The sequence below is a fragment of the Mobula birostris genome, chromosome 19 (assembly GCF_030028105.1).
Source record: "Mobula birostris isolate sMobBir1 chromosome 19, sMobBir1.hap1, whole genome shotgun sequence".
In the NCBI taxonomy this organism is placed as follows: domain Eukaryota; kingdom Metazoa; phylum Chordata; class Chondrichthyes; order Myliobatiformes; family Myliobatidae; genus Mobula; species Mobula birostris.
The window spans coordinates 34,538,951-34,564,235 of NC_092388.1; the positions used below are offsets into that span (position 1 = coordinate 34,538,951).

The window sequence follows — 25,285 nt, forward strand, 5'->3', positions numbered from 1 at the left end:
GCCTTTGAAGCGTGAACTTATAGAAGATTTGTAGCTATATAGGAGAGGATCATTATGAGGCCTGCCAGAAAACTTATGTGAAATGTCAGGTAGTATACTGGTACCTAGCATCAACCTTATACAAGGCTTTCTGCTCATTTTGGAAACTAGCCCTTCCAGCAGTGAAATTGTCTGGCTGAAGCCTGTCACCAGCCAACCTAGGGAGTTATGGCTAAAGGTGAGATGATGCAGTCTAAAAGGGAAAAAAAAGTTCAAAGTTGAAAGAAGAGATTCTGCAGATGCTGGAAATCTTGAGCTACAAGCACAAATTGCCAGAGGAACTCAACAATTAGGCATAATCTACAGGAGAAAAAAAGCAGTCAATGTTTTGGGCAGAGACCCTACACCACGACTGGAAAGGAAGGGGACTGAAACCAGAATCAGAAGGTGTGAGGAAGGGATGGAGTACAAGCTGGTATGTGATAGGTGAGATCAGGTGAAGGGGAAAGAAAGAAGATGGAGGAGAATGAAGTAAGAAGCTAGGAAATGATAGGTGGAAGAGTTAAAGGGCCCAAGAAATAAGAAGGGCGTACAGGAGCAAGATATACCAGCTAGTTGAGTGGTGTTGTAGCTCCAACTCAATGTCAGTAAGACCAAAGAAGTGATTGTGGACTTCAGAAAAGGTAAGATGAGGGAACTCGTAGAGGGATCAGAAGTGGAGGGAGTGAGCAATTTCAAGTTCCTGGGTATCAATATCTCTGAGGACCTAGCCTGGACTCAACATACCGATGCAGCTATAAAGAAGGCAAGACAGTGGCTATATTTCATTAGGAGTTTAAGTAGATTTGGTATGTCACTGAAAGCATTCACAAATTTCCACAGATGTGCTGTGGAGAGCATACTAACTGGCTGCATCACCATCTGGTATGGTGGGGCTACTGCACAGGATCGAAGTAAGCTGCAGCGAGGTCCATCATGGGCACTGGCCTCCATAGTATCCAGGACATCTTCAAGGAGTGGTGCCTCAAAAAGGTGGCGTCCATCATTAAGGACCCCAGAAGCCAGGACAATACTTTATTGTCGCCAAACAATTGATACTAGAACGTACAATCATCACAGTGATATTTGATTCTGCACTTCCCGCTCTCTGGATTACAAATATTAAATATTAAAAATAGTAAAAATTAGTAAATATTAAAAAATTAAATTATAAAGCATAAATAGAAAATAGAAAAATGGAAAGTAAGGTAGTGCAAAAAACCCTAGAGGCAGGTCCAGATATTTGGAGGGTATGGCCCAGATCCGGGTCAGGATCCGTTCAGCAGTCTTATCACAGTTGAAAAGAAGCTGTTCCCAAATCTGGCCATACGAGTCTTCAAGCTCCTGAGCCTTCTCCTGGAGGGAAGAGGGACGAAAAGTGTGTTGGCTGGGTGGGTCGTGTCCTTTTTTATCCTGGCAGCACTGCTCCGACAGCATGCGTTGTAAAATGAGTCCAAGGGCGGAAGATTGGTTTGTGTGATGTGCTGCGCCATGTTCATGATCTTCTGCAGCTTCTTTCAGTCTTGGACAGGACAATTTCCATACCAGGTTGTGATGCACCCTAGAAGAATGCTTTCTACGGTGCATCTATAAAAATTAGTGAGGGTTTTAGGGGACAGGCCAAATTTCTTTAGTTTTCTCAGGAAGTAAAGGTGCTGGTGGGCTTTCTTGGCAGTGAACTCTGCTTGGTTGGACCAAGTCAGGTCATTTGTGATATTGACCCCGAGGAAATTAAAGCTTTTGACCTGTTCCACTTGCGCACCACCGATGTAAATTGGGTTGTGCGGTCCATTACTCCTTCTGAAGTCAACAACCAATTCGTTCGTCTTGCTGACGTTGAGGGATAGGTTATTGTCTTCGCACCATGCCACCAGGTTCTTAATTTCCTCTCTGTACTCAAACTTATCATTACCCGAGATACAGCCTACAATTGTTGTGTCATCAGCAAACTTATATATTGAGTTTGATGGAAACTTGGCTACACGATAGGCTGTGGCTGATGTGTACCTTAACCAATCTCCCGAAGCACTTCATAGCAATTGATGTCAGAGCCACAGGTCGATAGTCATTCAGGTATGCCACCTTGCTCTTCTTCAGCACTGGGATTATCGTTGCCTTCTTAAAACACCAGGGGATCTTAGTCTGAAGCAAGGAGCAGTTGAAGATGTCAGTAAACACTCCAGCTAGCTCGCTTGCACAGAACCGGAGAACCCTTCCTGGGACGCCATTTGGGCCCGTCGCCTTCCTTGGATGTATCTTCAGGAAGGCCCTTCTAATGTCCTCTTTGGTGACGATGAATCTTGATGCCACCAGGTCCGGTTCATCTGGAGGGAGCGGGACGCTCCTCTTCTGTTCAAATCTTGCGTAGAATACGTTAAGTTCGTCAGGAAGAGAAGCGCCACAGTTATTGATATTCCCAGCCTTTTCTTTGCGCCCAGTGATCTCATTTAGACCCTGACATACCTTCATTGTTACCATCAGGGAGGAGGTACAGAAGCCTGAAGGCACACACTCAACAGTTTCTTCCCCTCTGCCATCCAATTTCTAAATGGACATTGAACCCATAAGCATTACCTTACTACTTTTTAGTTCTATTTGTTTGCACTACTTACTTAATTTATTTACTGCAATTCACAGTACTTTTCTATATTACCATATTTTGTACTGTTGCCATAAAGTTAACAAATTTCACAACATATTGCCAATGAAAAGCGGGTGCTCTAGTTTTGCTGAATGTAATAGGTAAAAGAGCTAAGAAGTTTGACACCTCCAAACAAACTAGCTGAAATTAACTTTGCTGATATCGTGAACATAATGCCAGGAACATTTAGAACAGAAACCATTGTTGATTGCAGAACATATTAAGTTTCATAAGTGGAATGAAAAAGAAGCTGTGTCCATTTCAGCTTACATGACTTAATTGAAAAAAATATCTGAGCATTGCCAGTTAACAATGCACTGAGAGATAATTTAGATTGTGGAATCTTACAAGAAAGCATTCAAAAACAGCTCCCAACCGAAGCGCATCTCACATTTAAAATAGCAGTTGAAATCACTGTATCAAAGGAAACAGCAGAGGTGCAAGTGAGTTGCAGACAGGAACAAAAATGAGTGTGAACAAAATTGTATCATCAAAAAAAAACGGCCTGACCGAACAAATTGTGTTACCGTTGTGGCAGTGGCTCACATATATCAGACCAATGCAGATTAAGAGATGAAACTTGCAGAAAATGCAACAAAGTAAGACACATACAAGAACATATAGGCAGACAAGAATAAATAGACTGCATAGGGAAGAGAAAAAGGTCAAGTTGCAGTTTCAAAAAGAGCACTTATCTGCCTGCTGTTGATGAAAAATCTGATAATGAGAGTGAAACAGGACTGGTAGCCTTCATATTTACAATGTAAAAACTAACAGGAGACAAGCAATATGACTTATACCAGAATTAAACAGCGAATTAATTAAAATAGAATTAGACACTGGCTCGGCAGTTTCAGTCATTCCACAAAATGAGTTTGAGCAGCACTTCAAAGATACTGAATTAAAGTCTGCAGATATCTAATGAAGAACTTTTACTGGTGAAAAGATAACTCCTGTGAGAATGATTTTCGTAACAGTGAAATACAACCAACAAGCCACATTGTGTGTGGTAAAAACAGGAGGGCCAGTATTCTGGGGCCATGATTGGCTGAGACAACTACAAGTTGATTGGAGGTCCATTCACTAGTTGCATGCAACATCCCCTGCAATAGAGTCAAATGAAAGTGAATTGCGAAAGATACTGGATAATGGCACAGCAGTGTTCAAGGATGGCATTGGAAAACTCAAAGATATCAAGGGTAAAATAAGAGTTAAATGAAAATGCCATGCCCAAGTTTTACGAATCCTGTCTGACTCCATACACTATCCTTAAAAAGTAGCCAGTGAGCTAGATCACTGGAAGCTGAAGGAATTCTTTCCAAGGCTTAGTGGAATGCATGGGCAATGCCAGTGGTTCCAGTAGCTAAGAAAGATGGGCCTGTCAGGATCTGTGATGAATTTAAGGTCACCATCAACTGGGTTCTGCAAAATCAATACCCTCTGCCCAGGATAGATGATATCTTTGCAAACCATTAGAAACATACAAACATAGAAAACCTACAGGCCCCTTGGCCCACAATGTTGTACCGAACATGTACTTACATGAGAGATTACCTAGAGTTACCCATAGCCCTCTATTTTTCTAAGCTCCATGTACCTATCCAGGAGACTCTTAAAAGACCCGATCGTATCTGCCTCCACCACTGTTGCCGGCAGCCCATTGTATGCACTCACTAATCTCTGTATAAAAAACTTACGCCTGACATCTCCTCTGTACTTACTTCCAAGCACTTTAAAACTGTGCCCTCTCGTGTTAGCCAATTCAGCCCTGGAAAAAAGCCTCTGGCTATCCAGACAATCAATGTCTCTCATCATCTTATATACCTCTATCAGGTCACCTCTCATCCTCCGCCACCCCAAGGCGAAAAGGCCGAATTCACTCAATCTATTCTCATAAGGCATGTTCCTCAATCCAGGCAACATCCTTGTAAATCTCCTCTGCACCCTTTCTATGGTTTCCACATCCAACCTGTAGTGAGGTGACCAGAACTGAGCACAGTACTCCAAGTGGGATCTGACCAGGGTCCTATATAGCGGCAACATTTCCTCTCGGCTCTTGAACTCAATCCCACGGTTGATGAAGGCCAATACACTATATGCCTTCTTGACCACACAGTCAGCCTGCACAGTAGGTTTGAGTGTCCTATGGACTCAGACCCCAAGACCCCTCTGATCCACCACACTGCCAAGAGTCTTACCATTAATATTATATTCTGCCATCATACTTGACCTACCAAAATGAACCGCCTCATACTTATCTGGGTTGAACTCCATCTGCCACTTTTCAGCCCAGTTTTGCATCCTATCAATGTCCCGCTGTAACCTCTGACAGCCCTCCTTACTATCCACAACACCTCCAACCTTTGTGTCATCATCAAATTTACTATCCATCCCTCCACTTCCTCATCGAGGTCATTTATAAAAATCATGAAGAGAAGAGGTCCCAGAACAGATCCCTGAAGCACACCACTGGTCACCGACCTCCATGCAGAACATGACCCGTCTACAACCACTCTTTGCCTTCTGTGAGCAAGCCAATTCTGGATCCACAAAGCAAGGTCCCCTTGGATCCCATGCTTCCTTACTTTCTCAATAAGCCTGGCATGGGGTACCTTATCAAATGCCTTGCTGAAAACTATACACACTACATCTGCTGCTCTAACTTCATCACTGTGTTTAGTCACATGCTCAAAAATTTCAATCAGGCTCCACAACCTGGCTTTGACAAAGCCATGCCGACTATTCCTAATCACATTATGCCTCTCTAAATGTTCGTAAATCCTGCCTCTCAGGATCTTTTCCAACAACTTATCAACCACTGAAGTAAGACCCACTGGTCTAGAATCTCCTGGGCTATCTCTATTCTCTTTCTTGAATAAGGGAACAACATCTGCAACTCTCCAATCCTCCAGAACCTCTCCCATCCCCACTGATGATGCAAAGCTCATTGCCAGGGGCTCAGCAATCTCCTCCCTTGCCTCCCACAGTAGTCTGGGGTGCATCTCATCTGGTCCCAGAGACTAATCCAACTTGATACTTTCCAAAAGCTCCAGTACATCCTCTTTCTTAATGTCTACATGCTCAAGCTTTTCAATCCACTGTAAATCATCCCTACAATTGCCAAGATCCTTTTCCATAGTGAATATTGAAGCAAAGTATTCATTAAGAACCTCTGCTACCTCCTCTGGTTCCATACACACTTTTCCACTGTCACACTTGATTGGTCCTATTCTCTCATGTCTTATCCTCTCATTCTTCACATACTTGTAGAATGCCTTGGGGTTTTCCTTAATCCTGCTCACCAAGGTCTTCTCATAGCCCCTTCTGGTTCTCCTAATTTCATTCATAAGCTCCTTCTTGCTTGCCTTATAATCTTCTAGATCGCTATCATTACCTAGTTTGCTGAACCTTTTCTTTCCTTCTTGACTAGATTTACAACAGCCTTTGCACACCACGGTACCTGTACCCTACCATCCTTTTGCTGTCTTATTGGAACGTATCTACGCAGACTGCCACGCAAATATACCCTGAACATTTGCCACATTTCTGCTGTACATTTCCCTGAGAACATCTGTTCCCAATTTTTGCTTCCAAGTTCCTGCCTGATAGCATCATATTTCCCCTTACTCCAGTTAAACACTTTCCTAACTTGTCTTTTCCTATCCCTCTCCAATGCTATTGTAAGGGAGATAGAATTGTGATCACTATCTCCAAAATGTTCTCCCACTGAGAGACCTGATACCTGACCAGGTTCATTTCCCAATACTAGATCAAGTACAGCCTCTCCTCTTGTAGGCTTATCTACATATTGTGTCAGGAAACCTTCCTGAACACACCTAACAAATTCCACCGCATCTAAACCCCTTGCTCTTGGGAGATGCCAATCAATATTTAGGAAATTAAAATCACCCACCATGACAAACCTATTATTACACCTTTCCAGAATCTGTCTCCCTATCTGCTCCTCGATGTCCCTGTTACTATTGGGTGGTCTATAAAAAACAGACAGTAGAGTTATTGACTCCTTCCTATTTCTAACTTCCACCCACAGAGACTCAGTAGACAATCCCTCCATGACTTCCTCCTTTTCTGCAACCCTGACACTATCTCTGATCAGCAGTGCCATGCCCCCACCTCTTTTGCCTCCTTCCCTGTCCTTTTTGAAACATCTAAAGCCTGGCACTCTAAGTAACCATTCCTGCCCCTGAGCCATCCAAGTCTCTGTAATGGCCACAACATCATTGCTCCAAGTATTGATCCACGCTCTAAGCTCATCCGCCTTGTTCATGATGCTTCTTGTATTAAAACAAACACATCTCAAACCATCGGTCTGAGCACATCCCTTCTCTATCACTTGCCTACCCTCCCTCTTGCACTGTCTCCAAGCTTTCTCTATATGTGAGCCAACTGCCCCTTCCTCCGTCTCTTCAGTTCGGTTCCCTGCCAGGATATTGACCCTCTCAGATTCAAGTGCAACCTGTCTTTTTTGTGCAGGTCACTCCTGCTCCAAAAGAGGTCCCAATGATCTAGGAATCTGAATCCCTGCCTCCTGCTCCAATCCCTCAGCCATGCATTTATCCTCCACCTCACCCTATTCCTATACTCACTGTCGTGTGGCACAGGCAGTAATCCCGAGATTACTATCTTTGAGGTCCTGCTTCTCAACTTCCTTCATAACCCCTGTGGTCTGTTTTCAGCTCCTCCTCCCTTTTTCTACCTATGCCGTTTGTACCAGTATGTACGACGACCTCTGGCTGTTCACCTGCCCACTTCAGGATATTGTGGACGCAATCAGAAACATCCTGACCCTGGCACCTGGGAGGCAAACAAGCATCCGTGTTTCTTTCCTGCATCTACAGAATTGCCTGCCTGACCCTCCAACTATAGAGTCCCCTATTTCTGCTGCCTTCGTCCTTTCCCTACCCTTCTGAGCCACAGGGCCAGACTCTGTGCCAGAGGCGTGGCCACTGTTGCTTCCCCCAGGTAGGTCATCCCCTGCAACAAAACTCAAACAGGAGTACTTATTGTTAAGGGGACAGCCACAGGGATACTCTCTAGTGTCTGACTCTTGCCCTTCACTCTCCTGACTGTTACCCACTTATCTGTCTCCTGAGGCCCTGGTGTGACTATTTGCCTATAGCTCTTCTCTATCACCTCCTCACTTTCCCTGACCAGACGAAGGTCATCAAGCTGCATCTCCAGTTATCTAACCTAGTCCCTAACGAGCTGCAGCTCGACGCACCTGGAGCAGACGTGGCCTTCCGGGAGGCTGGGAGTCTCCCAGACTTCACACATTTGACACCTAGTACAGAACACCAGCCTCACAGACATACTTCCTGTTTCTATTCTATACAGGTAACCTACCCGTTATCGCCGAAGCCCTGTTGAGCCAAAGCCTTCTTCCTCTGTCTACCTCTCCTCTGTTGCCCGCTCCTCCAATCCCGCTCTATAAAGCTGTCTTCTTTTTAAACTCTTCCCTCCGGTCTAACTCACTGACGCCCATGCTCCTGCTCAATCGTTACTCGATCCTGTGCAGTCGTTCCTCGATTCTGGAGGAAAGCACTTCAGCAAAGTGGACTTAGTTGAGGCCTATGTCCAGATGGAGATGCAAGAAGTGTTTCTAGCCATAAACACTCACACAAGGCTGTATCACTATAATAGGCTTTTTTTTGGAGTAGCATTTGCACCTGCACTCTGGTAGAAAGCTTTGCAAGGCTGCTCAGGCACTTAGTGTTATCTGGATTACATCATTGTTACTGGTACGGATGACAAAAGACCTCAAGACAGTGTTAGATAGATTAGAAGATTATGGGCTCAACGTGAACTCTTTAAACCAAGCATCACTGCACTGACACTGAAGCTTGTCAATTTCCTCCTTGCATTTCATGATGCACCACACTGTGAAACAAACAACTCACTTGCTATGCTGTTCTTGAGTCATCCCTTGTGCTCACACTTGGATCTCTTCAAAGCCAATCTCAGGAAGAGTATGCAGGACAAACAGACGAGACAAATCAAGGATTCCTCAAACAAGGAGGTTCAATATTTCATTCCTGAGCAAGCAGTCTTGGTGAGGGATAAAAGAAGTGATCAAAAGTGGGTGCTTAGGAAGATTAAGGATAGAATAGGACCACTCTGCGACACAGTAGAGATTGCGTCTATTGTCATTTGGAGATGACACATTGATCAGTTGAGGTGAGCAGAGCCAATTGTTGGAGAAGAAAACTGTCTAGAGCTATCAGAATCACTTTCTGCAGTGTCAGAGCCAACTACTGTAACCAGCATGGAAGAGTCCCAGAATCTGAGATTGTTTCGCAGCCACAAGTCTCATCTGCCAAGCAGAGTGATCCCCCTTGTCGGGAAAGACATTATACTGCAATAGTAAGAAAGCATCCACAGTGGTTAAATCTTTAGGCATGAATGGCAGAACGTAAAATTTACTGGGCTGTGGATGTCTAGATGGTAGTTGTCTTATATGGTACGAGGGGAGGTGAGGACCTCTGTCAGTCAGAGTTGACCATGGATTTTCCGTCCTAGCTGCCTAGATACACAACCCTGGGCAGCACAATATGGAGAGTAAGTTGTTAGCCATGTAGTAAGCTCCCCTCTCCACACATCTGATGAACCCAAAGGAAGAGCAGAGACCAATACAGTTTAACACTACTACTGTCGTGGGAGTTGCCAGTCAACATTGTACTCAATGTAGGAATAGCTTAGGGATCCAGCTCCGGATTCTTCCGTCGGGGTTTTCTACCGAAGCCTTCCTCACGAGTGGGTATAACTGCAAGGCAGCGGAGGTTTGAGATCAAGAGTTTTCCTTCTCCTAAATGAGGTGCCAACTACAGTTAACAAGCCCCACCTGCCTGAAGCAATTAGTTTTAAGAAGCCAATAACCCGCCTTTGCCCCTTCACCTGTCAGTAGAAACAGTTCTGGTGGGCTTAGTAGCTATGGCACATGCGAAGGGCAGGAGCTGGACTTGGTTGTCATAGGCTATTTGAGGCGCATGCCAATGGGAGCATTTAATAGGTAGTGGGAGCTTGTCCCCATTACCACCACTGGCTATATTGTAGACTGTATGTATATGTATACTTATACATTAAATAGCTAGACAACAAAACATTGCATATTTGAGTTGAGATGCATTGACTTGGATTTTGTAGCTAAGCAGGGGGTGGTGCTATGTATTTAATATTTTATTTATATTGTAAATATATTGTTTGATTAAGCATTCTTTGTTGTTTACATAATTCATTACAGGTTATGTGTAAAAGTACATGAATGGCACACATTATCATGTCACCATGTCTTAAATGCATGCCTCACTAAAGTAAAAAAGGTACAGACTAAGGACACGTAATCCCTGGGCTACGACGTTTTCACTTTGATTAGTTTTTGGATTAAAAAACACAACATCAGACCTAAGGCTTCTGTACTTCCTGCCCAATGCAAAAGCAAGAAGAGGACATGGTCTAGATGGTGGGGGTCTGTGATAAAACAAAAACCCTGCAGATAGCGGAAATCTGAAAATTCTGAAGGTACTCAACAGGCCAGATAATATTTGTGGAGAAAGGGTTAAATATTCAGGCCGATGTCCTCTTATCAGGACTGAAAAGTGAGAAAACATTCAGAATGGGGAAGGGCACATAACTAAAGGAAATGTCTATGATAAGGTGGAAAGTGTGATTGACCAGACCTTACATATTCCATTGAAGACATCTAAGAGAGGGTGATAAGTGCATATTAATCATTGTTGTTCTGTCTAGGAAAGTGTAAGAGGAGAGATGAATAAGGCCAGTTAGTAGAACAAAATGGAACTGGAAGTTGCTTATCTGAGAATGCTGTTCTTGGACTACGGTACAGCATTCAATACCATAATTCCCTCCAGGCTCGACAAGAAGCTCAGGGACCTCAGCCTTCACCATGCCTTGTGTAGCTGGATCCTGGACTTCCTGTCAGATCGCTGGCAGGTGGTAAGAGTGGGTTCCCTCACCTCTGCCTCTCTGACTCTCAACACAGGCGCCCCTCAGGGCTGTGTCCTAAGTCCCTCCTTTACCCTCTGTATACCCATGACTGTTGCAACCCACAGCTGCAGTCTGCTGATTAAATTTGTTGATGACACTACGCTGATTGGTCTAATCTCAAATAACAATGAGGCAGCCTACAGAGAAGAAGTCATCACCCTGACACAGCAGTGTCAAGAAAACAACCTCTTCTTCAATGTCGCAAAAACAAAGGAGTTGACTGTGGACTACAGGAGGAATGGAGATAGGCTAACCCTATAGACATCAATGGATCTGGGGTTGAGAGGATGAACAGCTTTAAGATCCTTGGCATACACTTCACCGAGGATCTCATGTGGTCTGTACATACCGGCTGTGTGGTGAAAAAGGCACAACAGTGTCTCTTTCACATCAGACGGTTGAAGGTTGGTATGAGCCCCCAAATTCTAAGAACTTCCTACAGGGGCACAATTGAGAGCATCCTGACTGGCTGCATCACTGCCCAGTATGGGAACTGCACTTCCCTCAATCACAGGACTCTGCAGAGAGTGGTGTGGACAGCCCAGCACATCTGTAGATGTGAACTTCCCACTATTCAAGACATTTACAAAGACAGGTGTGTAAAAAGGGCCCGAAGGATCACTGGCGACCTGAGTCACCCTAACCACGAACTGTTCCAGCTGCTACCATCCAGGAAATGGTACAACAGCATAAAAGCCAGGACCAACAGACTCCGGGACAGCTTCTTCCACCAGGCCATCAGACTGCTTAACTCATGCTGACACAACTGTATTTCTATGGTATATTGACTGTCCTGTTATACATACTATATATTATAAATTACTATAAATTGCACATTGCACATTTAGATGGAGATTTTTACTCCTCATGTATATGAAGGATGTAAGAAATAAAGTCAATTCAATTCCATTCAATTATAAGAGGGAAAAGCTGAGTTAATGTGAAAGATGGACACCTAACTTCAGAACTGACCAATTATGAAATAAATAGGAGATAAAAATAAATTCTTGAATTTAATCATGATCCCAAGAGCCACCTTGAGTCCAGACAGAAGACAAGGTGCTGTTACTCAAGTTTTGTTGGAAAACTATAGGAGGGTAAGACAGTGATTTGAATCGGAATGGGGAATTAAAGTGACACACATGGAAACTTAGGGTCACCCTTATAAACTGAATCAAAGTGCTAAGCAAAATTCTTGGTTTCTCTAATATACCTGATACCAAATCACAACCACCAAATGCGGTACAATAAAACGGAAATTAATTGTTGCTCCCTTGGTAATTATTGAATGCATCTCTAGATAGTGGGAAAGAGGTAAATAGAAACATAGAAAACCTACAGCACAATACAGGCCCCTTGGCCCACAAAGCTGTGCAGAACATGTCCTTACCCTAGAACTACTTAGACTTACCCACAGCCCTCTATTTTTCTAAGCTCCATGTACCTATCCAGGAGTCTCTTAAAATACATCGTTTCCGCCTCCACCACCCCATTCCACACACTCACCACTCTCTGCGTAAAAAACTTACCCTTGACATCCCTTCTATACCTACTTCCAAGCACCTTAAAACTGTGCCCTCTTGTGTTAGCCATTTCAGCCCTGGGGGAAAAAAGCCTCTGACTGTCCACACAATCAATGCCCCTCATCATCTTATACACCTCTATCAGGTCACCTCTCACCCTCCCGTCGCTCCAAGGAGAAAAGGCTGAGTTCACTCAACCTATTCTCATAAGGCATGCTCCCCAATCCAGGCAACATCCTTGTAAATCTCCTCTGCATTCTTTCTATGGTTTCCATGTCCTTCCTGTAGTGACGGAACCAGAATTGAGCACAGTACTCCAACTGGGGTCTGACCAAGGTCCTATATAGCTGTAACATTACCTCTCGGCTCTTAAACTCAGTCCCACGGTTGATGAAGGACAATTCACTGTATGCCTTCTTAACCACAGTGTCAACCTGCATAGCAGCTTTGTGTGTCCTGTGGACTCGGACCCCAAGATCCCTCTGATCCTCCACATTGTCAAGAGTCTTACCATTGATACTATATTCTGCCATCATATTTGACCTACCAAAACAAACCACCTCACACTTACCTGGGTTGAATGCCATCTGCCACTTCTTAGTCCAGTTTTGTCACAACAAATGTGCAGTAGTCACAACTTGTTAAATTTCTTGGGAATGGGGTCACACAAAATGCTGGAGGAATTCAGTAGGGCAGGCAGCATCAATTTTAAAGAGTGAAGAGTCAGTGTTTCAGGCTGAGAGACTTCGTCCGGACTCATGCTGACTGTCCTGCTAACTTCCTCCAGCATTTTGTGTATGTTGCTTGGATTTCCAGCATCTTTAGATTTTCTCATCACAAGAAGTGGGTGGTTCATACAGATAAAAGACAAAGCAGGGAGTAGTCACTTCAACGGGAAGTAGAGGATGAGTCTGGTTTTGGTATCTCATTGAAGATGGTGTAAATGAGATTCTGCTCTGTGGAATCTGGGAGTTGTTGGGATGATAGGTTGGGACGAGGGGCACTATGTCTGAGTCTGGCCGGTCAAGTCCTGTCTTGTTTTTACATCCTCACTCAATCCAACCCTGAACTTATTCCAACCTACCTCTCTCCCGTGTCTGCTTTGCCTGGAAGGCCCTGGTGGAAAGGGAGACGTCTGCGATATCTCGCTGAACATGGCTCTGACTGTAGACTCTCAGAAAGACATGCCGTTGAACCACATAGTCACCTGCACTCCCCCTACACGCTTGCGCCAATCCACAAGCCATCATCTGACACCGGGGACAGTGCGGGCAAGTGCAGACAGTATTAACGTAGCCCCTTTTCAAAATCTTTTCCATTATCTCGCCAGTGATGACTAAAAATAGGGTCCACACAGTCAATGTAGCAAACCAAAAATGTGACTAGTTCATAAGGATATGCTTATAAAATCGTCCTGCGAACCGCATCTGCGGTGACCCACGCACACTCACCCGGAAGTCCCACCCTACCACTCGCACCTGACTCGGATGTTGTTTGTCTGCCAGTGACGTCGCGCCTGCTGGAGAGGACGAGGTGAGTGTTGTTATGGAATGGGGGAGTTACTGGTGGGCACTGGGTGTTAAGGTGTATGTCGCCTGCTTATGGTAAGATGGACACAGGCTAACTCTGTGCTGTCCCCTTGCTGGTACAGTTCAGCCTTTTCGTCCCACGCTGCCCGGCCTCGTTCTGTCCTGCGCAGCCCATCCCTGCCTGGTTCCTTCCTGTCTTTGCTCCCTGCTGTAAGTCACTACACTGTGCTTTAAATTTCATGTTTGTTAGTGTCAACTGGATATTTCTCACGGCTCTGTATTGTTGCGGTTCACAAATAACTTCACTCAGCTGAAAATTTTAACCAGTACTTAAGTAATAAAGTTCACCGTTTGCTCAGTGTTTCAGTGATGGGAGTGCACTAATATGTTTACTTCATGTTCTTCAACATTTTAACATTTTGCTCACTGGAGGCTTCAGCCTCTGCTGTTCAGACCGAATGCTACTGCCAGTATTAATGATTAAAGCAGTTCATCGGAAATTAATTGGACCTGCGTTGTCCTCTTCCTCATAAATATGTTTTTCAAAAAATCATTTCTATGATAAAAGTAAGATACTTAGTTGTCATTGAACTTACGTTGTCATGAGTTGTTGATGTAATCATTTTAAGAATTATTTTGGTGTTGTATATATGTCTAATTGGTAATTGTAACATGTATCTCTTTACTGGTTTACTGTTTTTTTAAGTTAATCATTCCAAAACGGTTAACTGTTATGAACGTAACAGGCTAAAAACCAGTTATTGCTTGCAATAATCAACAATATTGAATTGTTTTCAGTGTTTTAATTGGGGTGGGGGATATCATGCTAAGTTTCTTGATCACTAAGAGCCTGATCATTCTGTCCTGAAAACTTACCTCAGGACAGAAACAATGCGAACACTGTCCGTTCAGTATCCTGTACTGTGTCCAAACTTGTGAACAAACTTCTTAGGCAGTCCCTCCAGATTGAGTACGAACTGCTTCTAATTCACTTTTTTCTGTTCTGAAATTTCTGAGGAGTCCAATTCAGACTATACCAGAGGGGGCAGAGGATGGCTTGACAGAGTGTGTGTATGGTTTGGGATATTGTGCACTCCATTGCTGACTTCAAAATAGTATTCATGTGCTATATTTGAAGCAACATAGTTCTCAGTGCCTTCCTGATTGCACCTTCTCCATTTTCAATGGATAAAATGAGCTGGTGCATGAGTTTTTCCATTCTTTGTAAGAAGCAAGCAGATTTTTGAAAACATTTTTTGTTTTCTATGATGGAGGTTGGAGTTGAATGCCTGCTTCCCAATTTGATATTTGCTGTACCGAAAACATATCCTCCCCTCTAGACCTCGTCAGTGCCTTGATTGAGGATTTTAGTTCATTTATTGGGGAATTTGGGCATTATTTATTCCAAATCTCTGTAGTCATGCTGTAGGAATTTTTTGGATTTCCACCTTCTGCAGAATCTCTTGTCCATGATTTGCCACATTGGTAATAGGTAGGGAGTGAGGAGCAATGAAGAAACAGTGATATATTTCAAAATCAGGAAGGTGCAAACCAGCAGGTGATGGAACTTAATACTTATTGTCCTGGTAGCATTAATGTTAGGGCAAATCAGGTTGAGTAGACTAGGTGAATACCAGCAGTGCATTTTGTTATGTGGTACACTGTACACACTGATTCATTGATGCATAGGGGTACTAACAAAGTTGGTTGTTCTGTTCTGAATTGTGTGAACCTATTGTGTTGTTCGGTCTCAACTCGTCCAGGACAGATGATGGGAAAGCTTTCAAAGGTCAGGAAATGAGTCATTTCCCAAAGGATGTGCTCATTCAAAGTATTAATGTGGTTGATCTAGTTGTGCTTGTGCTCAATGATAGCTACAATCTACATCCCTTCTGGTCTACCAACACCCCCCCCCCCCCGCCCCCCCCCCCCCCGATCACCTCCATCACACTACAAATACCTCTGAATCAGGTTTACTATCACTGACATATGTTGTGAAATTTGTTGTTTTGTGGCAGCAGTACAGTACAATACATAAACCACTTTAGTTTGGACTGTTAAGGAAAGATTGTTACATTTTCTTGTTGGAATGGATCATTGCCTGGCCCTTTTGTGACATAAATATTACTTGCCCTTTATTAAACCATGCCTGAATGATGTCTAAATCTTGCTGCATGTAGGTGGGGAAGGTACATTTGTTGGCATTGAAGTTTGTGCTCTCACTTTCCCCACTTCTGACTTGCATCATGGAAGCAAGGCCAGAAGGATAAAGCAACGGAGATGTTTGGGCCTTTGTTACTGCGTTGCAGTATTCCTGCAATGATGTACCGGGCTGCATGGCGCTTGATAGCATTTTCAGTGACTTCTTTAATCTTTTGCTGATGTTTGAGAATAAACTGATTTTGATTTGGCCTGCCTGTTAAAACACAGCCATCCCTGGACTGCCTCCCCACAATGTTGGGTAAATCCCAGTGTTAGAACTGTACTTGAACAGCTTGGCTAGAGGTGCAGCTAGATCTGGAGCACAGATCTTCATTGCCACATTTAGGATATTACCTGGTTTTCTGGCCCTTATTGTATCTTGTGCTCTCAGCCAGTTGGGTGACAGTTGCTCCAGTGAGGATGGGAATCCCAGGGGAAAGATGAGATGGATTATGTTGTTGGCACTACTGCCTGAATGGGTTATGAATGCTTGTCTTGTTTAGGCCCTGAGCACTGAGGTCCTGAATTCTCCAGCTGTAGGTTGTTTAATTATCCACTGTCATTCATGAGTAGATGTATCACAACTACAAAGCTTCAGTTTATTCAAGTTGTTTGTCTATTGCATGTTGTTTAATCCTGTGGGGTGGCATCTGATTGTTATGTCTGCTTGGTTTTATGTGGTTAGAAGTTGTTGAAACATACATTGCTGATGGCCCGTAGCAACTGGGGCATGTCCAGCTTTGAGATGCCAGATTTGTTCTCATTGTCTCCCACTTGGTGTGATTCGAATGCCACATAACATCTTGGAGAGTATCCATGATAAGAAGATCGGATAATATCTCAACAAAGGACTTGTGATAGACACTTGAACTGATGCTATCATGAAGAAGAGCAATTGGCACAAGTATATGGGTGAAAATCTAATGATGTACATTTTATTCTATTTGTTGGTTCTCGTTACCTATGGCAGATCTAGTCTGACAACTTTGTCTTTAGAGCTTAGGTAGTGATGGTGTTGCTTTTGATGTCAGTCTTTGAAGTTTTTCTAATAGATTCTATGCACTTGCTACTGCTCAAGATGAAGGAGCACTGGCTCATTTGCTGGGGGAGGATAGAAGGTTGTAATCAACAGAGTCAGAATTATAGAGACGTACAGCATGGAACTAGATACTAGAGATTCTGCAGATGCTGGAAATCTTGAGCATCACAAGATGCTTGGGGAACTCTGCAGACTCCAGCCCCTGATGAAGGGTTTTGGCCCGACACATCGACTATTGCTCAACATGGAAATAGACCTTTTGTTTCAGTGAGTCTGTGCTGACCATCAGCCACTCATGGTGCCCTCGTTTGGTCAAGGTTGACCATGGATGTTACATCCTCCTGCCTGTGGCTGACAAGACCAATGCGAGGGTGATAGTCTCTGTTGCAATAGTTTGCATCGTAAAGGGGTCTCGGCTCTGCTGGAGCTGCAGCGTTCCTTTCTATGCGTCTGTTCATCTGCTGCTTTCAGGAGTTTTCCTTCGCCTGACTTAAGGTATTGTTTCAGGGTGCATCTCCATCTGGTATGGTCAGCTGCAAGTTCCTCCCTGAACTCAATGTTTATGCCCAGCACCTTCATGTCCCACTTGCAGATATCCTGGTAGCACCATTGCAGGTGGCCAGCTGTTCTTTTGTCTGAAGACATCTCACTGTAGGAGATGGCTTTTGGGATGCGGGATCCTGTATGTGGCGGACGTGGCCCAGCCAGCATAGCCTACGCTGCCTGAGCAGGGTGTTCACTGTACGGAGGCCAGCACAAGAGAGAACCTCAGCATTGGGGATTTAGTATTTCCAGCAGGTGCCCCAGATGCAAGAAAGACACCTTAAATGGAAGGTGTTGAGTCTTCTCTCCTGCTTAGCATATGCTATACAACAGTGTGCTGGTGAGACAAGTGTTGTACACTACTATCTTTGTTTTGACTGAGTGCTTGGAGTTTTCCTAGGCTCATGAGATGAGGCAGGCATGGGTTGTTGCAGTCTTCCTTGTGCTGTTGGCGATTTCTCAGTCCAAGGAGAAGTTGCCACTGATGATGGACTCCAGGTATGTGAACTGAAGAACAGCTTTCTGTTTGTAGCTATCAATGGTAGATATTTGTCTTTTTCAGGCTGAAAGTCAGGCCAAATTCCTTGCAGGCCTGGGGGAAATGATCCATCAAACTCTGGAGATTCAGCTCTACATCGGGTTCTTCCATCATTATTATGCACTCAATGGTGTCCTGAGCTGAGGTGATGACAGTGCTCATTCTGGAACAGAGGTCAGAGTAATGTTCTACCCATCTCTCCATTTGTTTACTCCTGTCTGTGATTACCTTCCCACTGATGGATTTGAGGGAAGCCATCTTGTTCTGAGAGGAGCCGAGGTTTTTCTTGATGCCATCATGCATACTGCCGATATTGCAATTATTCCTACAGGCCTGATCAAAAAGCTCAGAAAGCCTCTGTATCTTTCTCTGCAACTGGATCCTTGACTTCCTCACCGGAAGACCACAGTCTGCGCAGATCGGAAATAACATCGCCACCTCGCTGATCATCAACATTGGTACACCTCAAGGATGTGTGGTTCGCCCACTGCTCTACTCTCCTTTCACCCATGACCTTGTGGGTTGGCACAGCTCAAATGCCATCTATAAATTTGCTTACAATACTATTGTTGGCAGAATTTCAGATTTCAAGGCGGCGTACAGGAACTAGATCAATCAGTTAGTTGACTGGTGTTGCAGCAACAACTAGTTATTAAGACCAAAGAATTGATTGTGGATATCAGAAATGGTAAGACAAGGGTGCACACAGCAGTCCTCATCCAGGGATCAGAAGTCTGGATGTCTTCACTGACCTGCATCAAGTACTCACTGGTGCAGTAGCTGGCAGTCTTCTGAACTTCTAGCAGCTCTGAGAATCTGGTACATTCCTCTCAACTGGCAAATGCTTATACTTGGCTAGAGCAGCACGTTTCGCTTCAATGATGGGGGGTGATGGGGATTAACTCATTGTACCTGGCTTTGAACCAGTCATTTCTTTTCGAGTCATCTTCCCAAATGTAGTTAAGGTTGCGTGGCATTCTGCAGAAGTTCCCGTTTCTCTGTGACAGTGGATGTTGGGTGCTCAATTCTTTTTTGAAGGACTTAGCAAACTGCTCCAACATGCTTGGCTGTCCGATGCCGTTCATATTGCCCACGCCAAAGTGACCAAGGCAGGAAAGCAGTGAGTCATGATCTGCACCATTTCTGGCATTGCAGTCACTTAAGAGAACAAGATCTTCCTTGCTAGGAGTACTTCTGATGGTGCCTGCAAGATTCTCATAAAACTCATCCTTTGCCTCAGATGTGGAGCAGTGTGGAAGCATACACGGGTAATTAGACCTTTGGTGTTTTCAGTTTGTAGCTATCAATGGTAGTGCCTTCACGTCTTGTCCCAAGGTGAGTGTCTTTTTCAGGCTGGTAGTGAGGTCAAATTCCTTGCAGGCCTGGGAGGAGTACTGCCTAGTTCCACCATCTTCATCAATGTGTTCCTCACTGCAAAGCCGACTCCAAACACTCTGGGCTCATCAGGGCCCTTCCCTTGCCAGAAAAAGCTGTAGTCTTTCTCTCTTCGTGTGCCTGAATCAGCCAGACACATCTTCTGGATGGTGGCTATGTTCACATGAAGTCCCTTGAGCTCTTTGTTTATTGCAGCTCTCTTCCTAAATTAACTGATGTCTTGGAGGCCAGTCATGATTGTCCGAATGTTCCAACATCCCAGTTTTAAAGCTAGTTTCTTTTGTTGTGTTGCCTTGCCTGGTGCAGTGCTTTTCAGTATTCTGTTCTGCATGTGCACTAATCTCACATAACTCCCAATTTAGACACCAGTCACGAGATCTTTGAGAGGAGAGCCTTGCAAGATGAACAAGGCTAGAAACGACTTTGCCATATCCCTCTTGTTTGATAACATAATGGTTGTATGGTTTTCCTCGTTTGCTGTTGAAATTTAGCAATAGTGGTGTAAATGAATGACTTGATATGTTGTTTAAGGAGCTATATAAGAGTCAGTCATGTTTGAGATATTGTGTGCTTCTTCACCTGTTGTGATTGGTCTTCAATGGCTGATGAGTTTTATTGCAGAGAGATTTCCTGATACATCTCTCGTGCTTTGTGACGTATGTTGTACATTCTCCATAACTGCAGACAACTGGAGGACATAGATCACTCCATTTTGGTAGACCGAGTTTGGTGTCAGGATCAGAATCAAGTTTAATATCACTAGCGTATGTCATGAAATTTGTTGTGATGCAGCAACAGTGGATTGCAGTGCCTAATAAAACTGTAAATTGCATGTAAAAAGTGTGTGTGTATATATAAAAAAAGTTATATAAGTAGTGCAAAAAGAAGAAGAAAAAAGATTGTGAGGTAGTTTTCATAGGTTCATTGTCCATTTAGAAATCTAATGGCAAAGGTGAAGAAGTTATTCCTGAGTCATTTTGTTTCCTCCCTGATGGTAGCAATGAGAAGAGGGCATATCCTTGGTGATGGGAGTCCTTAATGACGGATGTCACCTCTTTGAGGCACCACCTTTTGAAAGTGTTCTCAGTGCTGGGGAGGCTGGTGCCCATGATGGAGTTGCATGAGTTTACAACTTCCTGCAACTTATTTCCCTCCTTTGCAATGCCCCCCTCTTTCCCTCCCTATACCAAACGGTGATACAGCCAATTAGAATACTCTCCATGGAACATTTGTAGGAATTAGTAGTGTCTTTGGTATACTAAATCTTCTCAAACCCTTTTATGAAATATAGCCGCTATAGTCCCTTCTGTGTAATGTGTTGGGCCCAGGATAGATCGTCAGAGACATTGACACCCAGGAACTTAAAATGGCTCACCTTTTGCACTTCTGATCCCTGGATGAGGACTGCTGTGTGCACCCTTGTCTTACCATTTCTGATATCCACAATCAATTCTTTGGTCTTAATAACTAGTTGTTGCTGCAACACCAGTCAACTAACTGATTGATCTAGTTCCTGTACGCCGCCTTGAAATCTGAAATTCTGCCAACAATAGTATTGTAAGCAAATTTATAGATGGCATTTGAGCTGTGCCAACCCACAAGGTCATGGGTGAAAGGAGAGTAGAGCAGTGGGCGAACCACACATCCTTGAGGTGTACCAATGTTGATGATCAGCGAGGTGGCGATGTTATTTCCGATCTGCGCAGACTGTGGTCTTCCGGTGAGGAAGTCAAGGATCCAGTTGCAGAGAAAGATACAGAGGCTTTCTGAGCTTTTTGATCAGGCCTGTAGGAATAATTGTACTAAACTCTAAGCTGTAGTCAATAAACAGCAGCCTGCCATAAGTATTAATATTGCCCAGATGATCCAAGGCCACATGAACAGCCAAAGAGATCATATCTGCTGCAGACCTATTGTGGTGATAAACAAATTGTAGTGGGTCAAGGTCCTTGCTGAAACAGGAGATGATTCTAGCCATAACCAACCTCACAAAGCACTTCATCACCGTAGATGTGAGTGCTATTGGGCGATAGTCATTAAGGCAGCTCACCCTGCTCTTCCTGGGCACTAGTATGATTGTTGCCCTTTTGAAGCAGTGGGGGCTTCCAAATGTAGCAATGAGAGATTGAAAATATCTCTGAACATACCCACCAGTTGGTTGGCACAGGTTTTCAGAGCCTTAGCAGGTACCCCATCGGGGCCTGTTGTCTTGCGAGGGTTCACCTGCTTGAAAGACAGCCTGATGTCGGCCTTTGAGACAGAGATCACAGGGTAATCGGATGTTTCAGGAATCCTCAAAGCTGTAGTTTTATTGTTCCTTTCAAAGTACGCATAAGGTGAGCTTATCTGGGAGTGAAGCATCACTGCCGTTCATGATGTTAGGATTCACTTTGTAGGAGGTGATGGCCTGCAAACCTTGCCAGAGTTAATGTGCATCTGATTCCTCCTCTGACCTCAATCAGAATTGTTCTTTTGCTTTTGAGGTAGTCCTCTGTAAGTTGTACCTGGACTTCTTGTATAGTCCTGGATCACCAGACTTGAATGCCATAAATCTAGCCCTCAACAGAAGATGAATGTCCTGGTTTATCCACAGCTATTGAATTTTTTTTTATATATGTATGTTCTCCTGGTTTCATACTGATACATCATTTCACCATCAATGATGCAGGGTCTCAACCATCATCATTGACTATCCCTTTGCCTCCACTGGAACTACCTGACCTGCTAAGTTCCTCTGGTAACTTGTATTTTCTCATGACCACCAACTCCACCTATTATATTATAACAGCTCCAACATCTGTAGACAAATTGTGTGAAAAGTATAGGTTTATTGCCATTCAGCAAATTCCACTAGCTGATCATCTAATTAATGGTCTTCTCTCAACAGGAATAATTGCCATTTTTCAATATGCTTCTCACCAAATTTTAGTCCTTTCTAAAGACCCCTACATCCTGAAGTGTTCAACTCCTAATACGCAGAGATTGCAGCCCCTGTAAAGCTAATCTGTCATGTGCTTCAAAGCTAAGCCATCTAGGTTGTTGGGAAGATGTGGAAATAGGATGGTTGTTAATAGGTGGCTGTACAGCTCCTTCAGCTAATCACGCTGTATCCTGAATATTTGCCTTTTCATAATAGTGTTTTAGATTTAAGTGTTCTGAGCGTGTTATCCAAAAAAATACAACTTGCCTATAAATCTTTCTTACAATTTGCTTAGCTGCTTTGGCAGAAAACCGATCTAACTATAATTTTGCCATTATTGTCATTCAGGAGAATATTAGCATTGAAATTTTACCTGTATCATGTAAATAATAAATGAATATTTTAGTACATTGCTTTAAGGCTTTTGAGCATGGTCTTGATTTTAGTAATTTATTTATAAACTTCCTATCATAGTCAGTGCTCTTTGCACCTGCTGTGTTCTTTCTCACTGTATATCTTCAACAGTGGACATTCCAATCTGGCCAGTATTGACTCCATCTTCGAATTGACTGGCAGAGTTCACATTTCTGATTCTATGTTTCTTTTCCTATGGAAGGTAGGCAAGGGTTGGGTGGTCAAGAAGGCCTTTGATCTGATGCTATAAACGGGGTTGCCAGAATTACCTTGTTCTGTTTAGAAGAATTATTTATACAAGGATGAGCATTATTTTCAAACTGGGGTTAAGAAAATGCTTCGTGATTCTTCTCATGTTTTACAATTGCTGTGAGAGTTCTTTGTTGACCTTTTGGTTTCCAGGTTTGTGACCTATACTTATAATTTCAAAAACATTCTTAATAATAATTAGGACCATCTGTTGTATTTAACAGTATGATTAACACATATGTTAGCTTTTAACCTGAGTGGAACTGTACTGAAATTGTCATGTTCATCTGAAAATATACAGTGGCATAGAAAAGTTTGGGCACCCTGGTCAAAATTTCTGTTACTGTGAATAGTTAAGTGAGTAGAAGATGAACTGATCTCCAAAAGACATAAAGTTAAAGATGAAACATTCTTTTCAACACTTCAAGCAAGATTAGTGTATTATTTTTGTTTTGTACAATTTTAGAGTGAAAAAAAGGAAAGGAGCTCCATGCAAAAGTTTGGGCACCCCAAGAGATTTGAGCTCTCAGGTAACTTTTACCAAGGTCTCAGACCTTAATTAGCTTGTTAGGGCTATGGCTTGTTCACAGTCATCATTGGGAAAGGCCAGGTGATGCAAATTTCAAAGCTTTATAAATACCCTGACTCCTCAAACCTTGTCCCGACAGCAGCCATGGGCTCCACTAAGCAGCTGCCTAGCACTCTGAAAATTAAAATAAATGATGCCCTCAAAGCAGGAGAAGGCTATACGAAGATAGCAAGGCGTTTTCAGGTAGCTGTTTCCTCAGTTCGTAATGTAATTAAGAAATGGCAGTTAACAGGAACGGTGGAGGTCCAATTGAGGTCTGGAAGACCAAGAAAACTTTCCGAGAGAACTGCTCGTAGGATTGCTAGAAAGGTAAATCAAAACCCCCGTTTGACTGCAAAAGACCTTCAGGAAGATTTAGCAGACTCTGGAGTGGTGGTGCTCTATTCTACTGTGCAGCGACACCTGCACAAATATGACCTTCATGGAAGAGTCATCAGAAGAAAACCTTTCCTGCATCCTCACCACAAAATTCAGCGTCGGCAAAGGAACACCTAAACAAGCCTGATGCATTTTGGAAACAAGTCTGTGGACTGATGAAATTAAAATAGAACTTTTTGGCCGCAATGAGCAAGGGTATGTTTGGGAAAAAAAGGGGTGCAGGATTTCATGAAAAAAAACCACCTTTCCAACTGTTAAGTATGGGGGTGGATCGATCATGCTTTGAGCTTGTGTTGCAGCCAGTGGCATGGAGAACATTTCACTGGTAGAGGGAAGAATGAACTCAGTTAAATACCAGCAACTTCTGGAAGCAAACATCACACAGGTCTGTATATATAAAAAAAAGCAGAGGATGGCTTCTACAACAGGATAATGATCCTAAACACACCTCAAATCCACAGTGGACTACCTCAAGAGGCGCAAGCTGCAGGTTTTGCCATGGCCCTCACAGTCCCCCGACCTAAACATCAACGAAAAGCTGTGGATAGACCTCAAAAAAAGCAGTGCATGCAAGATGGCCCAACAGTCTCACAGAACTAGAAGCCTTTTGCAAGGAAAAATGGGCGAAAATCCCCCAAACAAGAATTGAAAGATTCTTAGCTGGCTACAAAAAGTGTTTATAAGCTGTGATACTTGTCAAAGGGGGTGTTACTAAGTACTGACCATGCAGGGTGCCCAAACTTTTGCCTTGGGCCCTTTTCCTTTTCTGTTAATTTGAAACTGTAAAAGATGGAAATAAGAGTAATCTTGGTTAAAATATTAAAGAAATGTGTCATCTTTAACTTTATGCTTTTTGGAAATCAGGTCATCTTTTACTCGCTTAGCTATTCACAGTAACAGAAATTTTGACCAGGGGTGCCCAAACTTTTGCATGTGACTGTATTGAATATATTTTTATATTTTGAATAATAAAATTATTTTTGGTTCTTCAAACTTAAATGTATTGTGAAGTATGTTCATGTTTTGTTTATGGATGCTTGAGCTTTTCAGAGGTGAAGATAATGTAAACTTGTCATTTACAATATTGTGTCTTTACATTAAATACTTTGCAGGTGTTCCTTGTACTCATTGTGTGGTCTGAGGGAATACATACAGTGAGAGCATTTTGGTTGTAGCAGTAAAACTAGGTCTACTTTTGCACCTCTGCCTTCAGTGTTGTTTTAAATCCTTAATAGAATTGAACATTTTCAGTTTCATATTGTGCCTTTTCATTATGGAATTTATT

The 25,285-nt window shown here is 43.2% G+C and overlaps 1 protein-coding gene across 8 annotated transcripts in view; it reads left to right on the top strand.

The window, feature by feature from the left end:
* The first annotated feature begins 13,664 nt into the window (after positions 1–13,664).
* Positions 13,665–25,285, top strand: part of exoc2 (exocyst complex component 2) — a 265,236-nt gene continuing 253,615 nt past the window's right edge. For 2 of the 8 annotated variants that reach the window (XM_072283402.1, XM_072283405.1), the window contains exon 1: positions 13,690–13,737. The gene's annotated coding sequence lies outside the window, so the exon portion shown is untranslated. Of the gene's footprint in view, positions 13,738–13,797; positions 13,944–18,079; positions 18,230–25,285 lie in introns of those variants that run through there. The other 6 variants (XM_072283400.1, XM_072283408.1, XM_072283403.1 and 3 more) reach the window with 5 other exon arrangements.